Source organism: Rhinichthys klamathensis, unplaced genomic scaffold (assembly GCF_029890125.1).
Source record: "Rhinichthys klamathensis goyatoka isolate OS25496 unplaced genomic scaffold, OSU_Roscu_1.1 h1tg000060l_1, whole genome shotgun sequence".
In the NCBI taxonomy this organism is placed as follows: Eukaryota; Metazoa; Chordata; class Actinopteri; order Cypriniformes; family Leuciscidae; genus Rhinichthys; species Rhinichthys klamathensis.
Genome location: NW_026606605.1, coordinates 196,588 through 207,380, shown reverse-complemented (window position 1 = coordinate 207,380; position 10,793 = coordinate 196,588). Strand labels below are relative to the sequence as shown.

The 10,793-nt window shown below is 35.6% G+C and overlaps 1 protein-coding gene across 1 annotated transcript in view; it reads left to right on the top strand.

The window, feature by feature from the left end:
- The first annotated feature begins 2,758 nt into the window (after positions 1–2,758).
- alg2 (ALG2 alpha-1,3/1,6-mannosyltransferase) overlaps positions 2,759–10,793 on the top strand; it is a 92,407-nt gene continuing 84,372 nt past the window's right edge. Inside the window, exon 1 of the mRNA XM_056249455.1 lies at positions 2,759–2,781. The gene's annotated coding sequence lies outside the window, so the exon portion shown is untranslated. The remainder of the gene's footprint in view (positions 2,782–10,793) is intronic.

The window sequence follows — 10,793 nt, the reverse complement described above, 5'->3', positions numbered from 1 at the left end:
TGGTTTAAGGCAATCGTTTAAAAGGAATAGCTGCTAGTTCGTACTTAGCTAAGTCTCGCGACAAAATATCGCGTAGCAGGAATAAGTTAGTCGGTAAAAGACCACAAGTCATTTTTCTTCCACAGCTCACGAAAAGCTGTTGCAAAGAAGTTGTAAATAAGGCTGTTCTTGCTAAGAACATACACCAGGGTCTATATCTGAAAGTAAAACGTATAAATGCCTGGATAAATATTCTTCTATTTTGGAGCGAGCAATTGGCTTGTGTTTGCTTGTGATATTTGTTTGCCAAAATAAAACTCATTTACTTTGACCATTTCCCAACTTCAAGAAGTCCAGTAGTTCATCACGTGGTCTGTAGTTGTGGGGAACATGTTCCTCGTCGCGAGACGTTATGGAAACGCTGCGCGCGCTGAGGGAAACTCGTTTCTTTTAGCTCTGCTGCCTGCTTGCCGTCACGGGGAATCCCCTTTCCCTGACCTTCCCCGCCTCTAAGCGGGTCAAGTGATATTAGCCTCGTTTGTGACAAGACAGGTTCTGCTTGGGGTGGTTAGAGACAACTAGTTAAATTACATACCTTTCAAAGAACCAGAAAATGGCTCAGTATTTACTGATGGCCTATAACATATGTGCGAAAGTTAAAGCTGAATGAAAGATATAAGCTGAAAACAAAACAGAAGTCATTGTGAGTGTCATAAAAGTCCCTGATTTCGGAAAACATCTCTTTAAAAAAGAATACATGCTGTAATTATAAATGACTGTAAAAGTCATGAAAATGAATAGGTCAAAAGGTGTGGGGATGTTCTGTCTTGACAAAGGCACACTTCTCAGATGTTTACTTTTTGTACATTGGTCTAGAAAATAAAATAAAGTTCTTGACTGACTATAAGCAATTATTACAATATGACTTTTTTCTGTATTTTCAAATATAAAGGCTCTGCACTAACCATAACATCTGTGTATATATTTTTTTTACTACAACAGAAATTCACATGCTTTTTCATTTTGAAATCGACGCAATTGTAAGTTACTCCCTTTAGTGATAAATGAGAGTCAGAGAGACAAAACTGTTTTATTCCAGTGGTCCTCTCTGTGTTGTTTTTATTTAATCATAGTTTTCAATACTCTCAATAAATAAGTAAACAAATATACACACTATCAAACAACAACTATAATAATAATACAATATTTCAGACTCTCTCACAGTTGTTTCACACAGATGATACACTAACAGACTTTTCTATTATAACTATACCAAAATCATTCATGAAACAAACACCCAATTGAACTAATATAGTAGACGCATCTGAATAACTGTTGTTTTCTGAAATTTGATCATTTTTACTAACCTTTAGTGATAAATGAGAGTGAGAGAGACAAAACTGTGTTTTATTCCAGTGGAATTTAGAAAATGCAACTGGACTGTTCAGTGCAAACTCATATAATTAAAGTAATTTAAATAAAACATATATATACTGTAAATAAATTGAAATAGACATATATAAATACAAAATAAAATATATACAAATACTTAAATATTTTCGAGACCCAAATATTCTGGGTGGTCACACAATCACACCTAAACACCTTGTTGCTCCTATCTATCTGATTGAGGATGTCTACTTTAGCGGAGGCTCTTTATTCATAAGGTCACTCACTCGATCTGATTAGAACAGTGAACTGAAGCCATAAAATCAGGAAGGGTTTAAAATTAGAATTAGGAGAATATTCTTATAGTACTTCTAGGCCTATTTTTTTTTTTTTTTTTACATGAACGAATATACACAAATGGTAACTGTTTGGAGAATATTATGAATAATGAGCACATTTATGAAGGTCTTGAACTTTACTCTTTACATTGGAAAGACATGTAGCCTATTTCAACCATATACTGTAAAAGATTTCAACTTAAACTCCCACGTTTTCCGGCAGTGATTGTGCAATGGATACATTTATGAGTGACAGATATCCTAATGGCTTTTACAGCACTGACTCATCAAAAAGGAAGAGAAAACTGCTTTTAGGTGAATGATAATAGTCACATGATGAGCAAAGACCTGGATGTGAGTGACATCATCAAAGACAGGGTATACCTGCTTTAAAAAAAAAAAAAAAGTGTCAAGTGTAATTGTATATGTTCGTATGTGATTATACTAAACTGCTTAGCAGACAAGGGCAGTTTCTAGGAGTGGATATACAAATGTTATTTGACTCTTCTTATAAAATCCATGTACATTAATGTGTTAATTAAAGTTATACTTTTTTTTTTCTATCTAGATTTTCCAAAAATGGAGCGCACATGCTTTCACTGAGCCCATTGGCCGGAAATGTTGCTCGCCTCTCAGGCACTCCAATGCTCGTGCAACAGGAGAGCAATGGCCAAGGTCAAGAATTTTGCTACATTTTTTATTACATTTCACTTTGCTTTTTCGCAAAACCCTGTCATGTGCCTTCAGAACACTTGAGTGGCATTGGATTATTTTATGATACTTTTGCATCTTTTTAAAGCTTGGAGGTGGTCATTCACTGCCAAACAAACGCGAGCACAACGGTGAGTTGTGCTTTAATAGTGGAAAGTATAATGCCGTGAAGTCTATTTTGCTCAATTGTTAAAGAATAATTTATGATTTCATATGTTCATATAATCTTTGAATTGAACAGGAAATAAACGTATTTGAGTTGGTGGGCTCGAGTTCAAGACTTGATCCGAAACCTTAGAGAAAAACCTGCAGAGAAGGTGGAGTTGGGGTGGTGCGGATGCCGGAAAACAGTCTTAGGACTGAGGTTAGTGGTGGTTTAGCCTATATATGCGTCCTCTAATGCTGATTGGCTGGATCAAATGAACATCTTCCTCATAAACTTGTCTTATGAACTCCTTTTTGTATGACAGTGGGGTTGTTTGTGCAAAAACTAAGCATGAATGGAACAGTTTAAAGCAGAACTAAGCTGCTTTTTCTAGTTTAAGTTTGGTATAGTACTATGTCTGTTATTGAGATATGTTTATGTACTGAAAAACATAAAGGTGCCAAAAATGTCATTCTGTAATGTCTTTAATGTTCCTACTAGGTCATTCCAACTGTTTGCTGTATGTTATGTCCCCATGAAACCATAGGCGGCGTTGTTACATTGGTTCTATTTGCCCTTTAAAATCTTAAAGGCCCCCTGAAATCAAAATTGAAGTTTTTTAGCTTTTAGTATGAATATGTTAGCCTTAAGGTTATGAATAATCTGGTGTGTTTCAAATCAATGACAAAATTTCCATTTAGGAGTTATAAGCATTAAAAACTTACAGTCTCTCACTTCCTCTAAAATGGATCATAGATTTTTATGACATCACTGCGAACTGTCCAATTAAAATCTAATCAAATCACATCTTCTGTCCAATAAAATGCTCTCTAGAATCTTAAGTGTCCCGCCCCCTATTGCTATAAATACCACCTGGCCAAAGCAACCGGCATTAACACGCCACGGAGCAATATAAGTTGGAGATGTGTTTTTCGGTTGCTCAAACTCTTGAGTTTTATTTCGTTTTAATTAAACTGTACATTGGTTAAGAATGAAATGTCTAGAATTTATTCACACCTCTGCTATTGAATCCAACGTATCATCAGCGTTCGGATTCACTTCCATGGTGCTGTCAAGTACGAATTGCAGTCTGTGAGGTAAACTAAACGCTATTGGCTATTTGAAAAGGGGGAGGGGCCATTAAATATGTCCCGCCTTAGCTTCCTGTTCCAGTGGAAACTACGTCAACACATCATACACAGCTGTGCGTTCTAAGGCACTTCAGTGGTCCTTTAAGCGTATAAAATCACATGACTTGCTAGAAGTAACATCATTAACAAGCGACTACAAGAAAAAAATATAAACTTTTCTCTCTTTTCCTCATTTTGGAAGACTTATCTAATAGCTGTTGTGGCAATTAATACTGGGCTTTTTTTTAATAGATTTTATATCTATTTATATCCATTTTATTTCTATATATTGTAATGTTGTTCTTTGTTGGCTTAAAACATCCACCCAGTTTCACATTGCATTGTAAAAAACGTCATGTAACAGGGTGGACAAATTGCCTAGACCATATGTGAAATATTTGGTTCATTATAATTAGGTTATACTAGCCTGAGCTTGACAGTGTGTTTTTTTATGACGGACTGGAATTTTTTTAGAAAGACTAAAAAAGAATTTAAAAAAATGTATTTCAACAAACTAAAATCCACCGAACTGTAGTAATGCCCCTCTTATTTGTTTTGTTTACAGTGAATGTCTGGCAACTACACCTGCCAGTTTTGAAATCGTAGATTTAACAGGATTTTCACAATGCATGAAGCATGTGGGTGTATGCGTGCATCTCATCCTCTTACCACTCCTCAGTATTTGTGTTGCCCCCACTGTGTGGGGTGGTAGAACAATTGTACAGGAATTCCGACTGATAGTTCTGCAGGTGTTCAGAGGTTAAGTATGCAGACTGCTTTTGTTGTGAGCGTACCATTGAGTCAGAAAGATAAATAAATGAGTACTGAAACTCATGGTTCATGCATATGAGGACTGATTATTGATCAGTGTTGATCATACATATTTTTTAGTATGTCATTGTGTTTAGATTCATCATAACCTCAAATATTTAACACAAAACAAATATAATCTCCTAACAGCACAGACATATTCATATATTATTGAATATTAAAAAAGATAGTCCTGTCAGAGTTTAAATATATATATATATATATATATATATATATATATATATATATATATATATGCCATTAATTAGAAGGCTCATTAAACATTAAACAAATGAACTGTCTGACACACCAAACTTATGAATGAGGCTTTCCCAGTGTGTAAGCAATGGAGAGTTGATTTGCTATTTTAAAGTCTTTGCTGTATATTGTAATTTGCATGTGAGCCTATGAAGTGATACCCATGTGCAAACCTCTTGGAATGCATGCATAGTAGTTTTCTTTGTGTGCATGTTTGTTTTGAACTTTTCAGGGGAGCAGACCATGACATGCGTGTTGTCTGTTGGCCAGGTGAATGAGTTCCTGAAAGGCAAGGCAGGCAAGCCTAGTTTAAGCAGAGAGAGTGTGTGTATAGAAAAGAGATGTACTCTCTCTTAAGATAACAATTCTTTGTAGAATGTTATCATATAGCGCACCTCATAGAGACTCATAAACACCACACGCAGAGAAACAGATTACTTCTTGGTGTATGTTGCAAGGGTTAGTTTAAAATGTCAGTGCGTTGGTGTTGTTTATTGCCTTTATTAAAGGGATAGTTCACCCCAAAATGAAAATTCTGTCAGTAATTACTCACCCTCATGTTGTTCCAACCCCGTAAGATTTTCGTTCATCTTCGGAACACAAAATTAAGATATTTTTTTATTAAATCTGAGAGCTGGATCACTCCTCCATAGGCTTCTTAAGGGATCGAAACTTGCCGCCCCAGAAAAGTTAAAGTAAAATAGATAAATAAAGTAAAATATTCGTTAAAATAGTCCAAGTGACTACAGTGGCTCAATCTTAAGTTTATCAAGCGACGAGAATACTTTTTGTGCGCAAAAAACAAACAAAAATAACGACTTTATTCAACTATTTATTTTCTTCTCTGTGGGCCTCGAGATAGTTTGCGTAGTGACGCAAAGCTTCTGTGTTGTTGTACGTTACATGTAGGCTCACTATTGGCCGACGCTGGTCATGTGTGTGATGCATGTGACGTACAACCTTGAAGCGCTGCGCAGTTTCACTACGTGAACTAACTCGAGGCTAACAGAGAAGGAAATGAATAGTTGAATAAAGTCGTTGTTTTTGTTTGTTTTTTGCACACAAAAAGTATTCTCGTCGCTTGATAAACTTAAGGTTGAGCCACTGTAGTCACTCGGACTATTTTAACGATGTCTTTAACTTTTCTTGGCCGGCCAGTTTCGATCCCTTAAGAAGTCTATGGAGGAGTGATCCAGCTCTCAGATTTAATCAAAAATATCTTAATTTGTGTTCCGAAGATGAATGAAAGTCTTACGGGGTTGGAACAACATGAGGGTGAGTAATTACTGACAGAATTTTCATTTTGGGGTGAACTATCCCTTTGGGGTTTGACTTTCATTCAAACACTATGAGTACTGACACAATTACTGCAGTTGATTAATTTGGTGAAAATATTTCCTTGTTCTCACAGCTCAATAGTTCATCAGTTATTTGTAATTTTCAACTTATTTGAAATTTAGGGCATCTTTTCCCAAATATTTTCAACAACAATTGCTTATTACAACCATTTGGGCCTGCTTAAATTTCTATTAAAGGAAAGTGTTTTGAAGCAATCATTGCATTTAAAAAGACTGTGGAATACAATCTTTTTAAAATTAATTAATTAATTATAATTATTTCACCGCTAAAAGATTTAATCAATTAATCTGTGTTTGCTTGGGATTGAAAGCAGATTTATAAAATGTATAATTCCAATTCTAAATTCTTAAGAAAGGTGTGTGACTAAATTAAACTTTTCAGAATGTTATATATCAATGCACCAAGTAGTTGTATGACTTGGCAACCACAAATAAATGTAACTCTTTTTTGGACACTGGTGTCTTTTATATTGAAGCTCTGTATCCGCTTCACTCCATAGCTAAGGACACTCCTTCCCGGTGGTATCATCACAGTGACACTTGGCCTTCGTGACTTGAATTTGACATATTTTAGGGCCTGAGAGTTGTTCATGTAGCCTGCACTCCTCTTCTCAAGATGCAACCCATTTCTGTAATCTGGGATGCAGAATTGCACCATTTATGTCAATGTTTGGAATAGTGTACTTTCAGACACCCACATTTTCACCTTTGGGAATGTAAGGATACATGCAGTACTTGAAGTCCATGAAATCAAGGGGAAAACTTGTCTCATGTCTTCTGACCTTCCGTCATAGTCGTGAATCAGCATAGCGGCATCTTGACCTTTAAATCTGGGGTCACTCACAATGATACATTTACACTCACAAAGAGCGTATTACTCACCGCTTTGGTGAAAGTTGTGAGAATAGTTTCGATGATGATAAAATGTAATCTCACACATTCATACATTGTGTGGGTTTTAAAGAACTACCTGTCATTGCCATTGTGAATTTCCCTGCAATAGTTGTGGAAAAATATGCTCCCCCCGCATTTTTTAACCAATAAGGTCTAGCCAGTTTTCGTCATATTCCGGAATCACTCTCTCTAGCTGGGTTTCACACCAAACCGGTGCCACACCCTCTGACACACACGATGCTAAGAAATGTGTATGTGTGGGACGTTGCCTATAAGGCATTACTTGCATAACAGTTGCCTGTTTTATGCAACTTCATTCAAAGGATTTCAGATGGGGGGAAGGGATACACAGGTTGAACAATTATGAAATAACCTTCAATTATTTTGATCTTGAAATCTGTATTCTGAACAAATGAAAGTTTCCCTTGAGACTTTATAAGTTTTAGTTCAGATACATTGTCTGCCACACACACACATTCTGTTAAAACGTACAGAGGTCGAGACATACAAGCATTTAGGTAAACAGCAAATACTTTCATCCTTTTAGTTTACCAAATGACTCAGAAGGTCAAGCTCATGTCCAGACAGGGATTCCCCAAACCCTTTAAAACAGCCTCACTGAAAGTTTTTTCAATTTCAAAGATTTAAAGGGGTCATATAATGGTACATGCACTTTTACAAGTTGATTGTACTGAAATGTGTGTTGGCACTGCCTGTACACAACCATCATAAAATGATAAAAATCCATCCAGTGTTTTTGTTTTAATCTCCTTATATGTTTTCCCCTGCCTCAAATTGAGCCGTTCGATTTTGTGACGTCACACGCTTGGAAGCCCCTCCCACGATTGTTGATTGACAGCATAGTTTCAACACAGACCCGCCCTCGCTCGTGAGCGAGCTGTCAATCATAGTCTGCGCGGACCGGCGCGGTCATTGTTGATATGCTGGAGCACTGTCTATGAGCAGAATGGCATCTAAGCGATTGTGGTGTTCTGTTCTTGGGTGTAATAACGAACACAGCAGTCATTTTAATGTTCCTAAATCCGAACCGCTGAAGACCCAGTGGCTGAGTTTGTTTTCGAAGGAAATATTTCCCACGGGCAACGTCAATGCTTTCATGTTTGCGCGAATCATTTCTCACCAGACTGCTTTATAAACGAGGGTCAGTATAAAGCTGGATTTGCTAAGAAGCTGCTCATGAAAAAAGGATCGGTACCAGCTATTCGTGTTCCTGCTGAACCTCTAGAACAACTGAAATAAGTGAAACGTTTTATTAAACTTTATATTAATATTTATATTAATCTTTGCAAATCGCTAGCTGCACGCTTCACAATGAATGCGTCTAAGGTTTACACTTAGGGTACATTACGGCATGTTTTCTATGTATGATGTTCTCAATATAATTCATAATCCCACGTTTATACTGAACAACGCATTATGGTTATTGTGTTATTGTGTTACAAACGGTGTACACACAGAACAGAGAGGCGGGGTGAGCAAAGCTCATTATCATTTAAAGTCATATGCACTGAAACGGTGTGCTGAAAACAGAGCTGTTTTTGACCAAGTAAAATACCAAGTGTTTTCTTACAATACTAATGAGAATTTTTAATTAAAGTATATTACAAACTTTGATGTACCAATGATGTAGCTGCATAAAACTATCTATAAAAAAAACTATTTCTATAAAATAGAGGCATCAGGGTTGACATAAATGGGCCCAAAGTATGATCTTTTTTGTTAGGTCACAAAATGATTTCAAACAATGTAACCTAAAATTCTGGCATATATAACAATGCAAGAATTATGAACAATATAATGCAATTTGGTCTTTAAATTAGTTTGGATCAAAACTTTTTTTATATATATATAATTGAATTGAAATACATTTACAAATATAAATACATTTCATTGTTTGCTCTTTTGAATAGGGTGTGCTGTGCCCTGTTTTTAAGCATTTTGGATCTGAATGAGTCATATCAGATTGTCTTCTCATGTCAGTTAAATATACTATTCTGACCTTAGTAGAAAGGGGGCGATGAGGTGACCTTTGAACTTTTGAAACATTCTAAAACATGATTTTTACTCAAGCTTTAAGTTAATGTGTGGTTTGTGCACTTTTGTACATAGTGTATAAATGAGAGCAAGATAGTGTTGAAGTGAATGAGAAACTCAGAATTTAATATCCTGAACCTTATTTATATGTCTTATCTTGTATTTTCCCCTCTGTGCTGGGAATTTCTCTAAAATGATGTTTACAAAGGTTCAAAAACAACTTTCCTTAGATCAGTCCTTTGGTGTCTGTTATTGGATTTATGATATTTATTTTACTTTATTTACTTTTTTATATTCAAATTGATCTATTTAAATATTTCTTTTAATATTTAAATATAAGACAAATATATATTTTTTAATCTTTTTATAAATGTAAGTAATATACTAAGCTATATGATGGACAAGAATAATATGAAACAATAGAGTTAAAGTAAAGAGAATTTGTGACTCTATAATACACACATTAAACAAAAAAATGTGTGTATTATTAAAATATTAAAATATTACAAAATATTCAGTTTTTTTAAAAGTCATTATTAATTTTGCACTACCCATTTTTTTGTGTCTAATGATGTCAGAATTATGTAACTAGATTATTCTTAAGCAAGCCCTAGCATGTTACAGATCACAGTAGCACATTGACTTAATGGTGGAAAGTTAACTCGGCAACATGGCTACAAAGTGTGCCTGTTTTGTGTAATATTTCTTATGGTTGCATTTATAGGCCTGTTGAGTGAATGTATGGGGGTGTATGTGTGTTTGTATGTTTCTAAGAGGATATGATTCAGATGTGCTGGTTTTAGAGTAGAAAGGGGATGGTCTTATCTAAATGTTTGGACAGAGACGTTTTTGTATAATAAATAATCGCATTAAGCGTCACTCTGCCATGTCGGTTCCCCCCACCATGGCTGCTTTCACCAGTAAACCACATTACAGAAAAACCTGCAAATCTCCGGATTTTACAGGGCCAATAAAAGTAGGTCAAGACCAGGTCAATATACCTGATGTCACCTGACATACTGCTCTGCATGTTTAATGAATTTATGTCACCTCAGATTGAACTGCAGTTTTATCAAGTAGGTACAATCACAATCTGGCTTTGATATGACAGTCAGTTGTATGGCCCACAGTTTGATAGTTTATGACTGCATACAAGACTGACAACTTAACGTCAGAGATAGGTTTTGTGGGAAGATACACATGCAAACACACTATACTTCTTCTGTCTTGTGATTGCTTGAGGTTTTGGGAACCAAAAGGCTCTTTTAGACTTTCTATGTCAAGAAGGAACGTCATTAGCTTATCGCCCTCTTGATCTCTAATACAAAGAGAATACTATGTATTATTAGCAAACACTTCCAAACACAAAACTCTTTCATATTTAGGTAAAAGGGATTTAAAAAAAAATAATAATTGTATCATATCTATCGGATGTTTGTGTTTAGTGATACGATGGTTTCTTCGGTGCTGGATCAGTAGAGAGCTGAATGGCCGCCAAGTATGCAGTACAGTAGTTAAAGCATAAATCGAACTGATCTTCACTCTAAAGTGAGAGGGACTTCCCCATTTGACTCCATTACAACACTGAGTACTTATTCAAAGCACTTAGCTAAGTAATACATGTGAAATGAGGGCAAACTACATTGTTTAATGAAAAATTGTGCATTAACATTCCTGTAGCTCAAATAGTAGTGCATGGCTACTATTTTACATTCCCATTAAATTA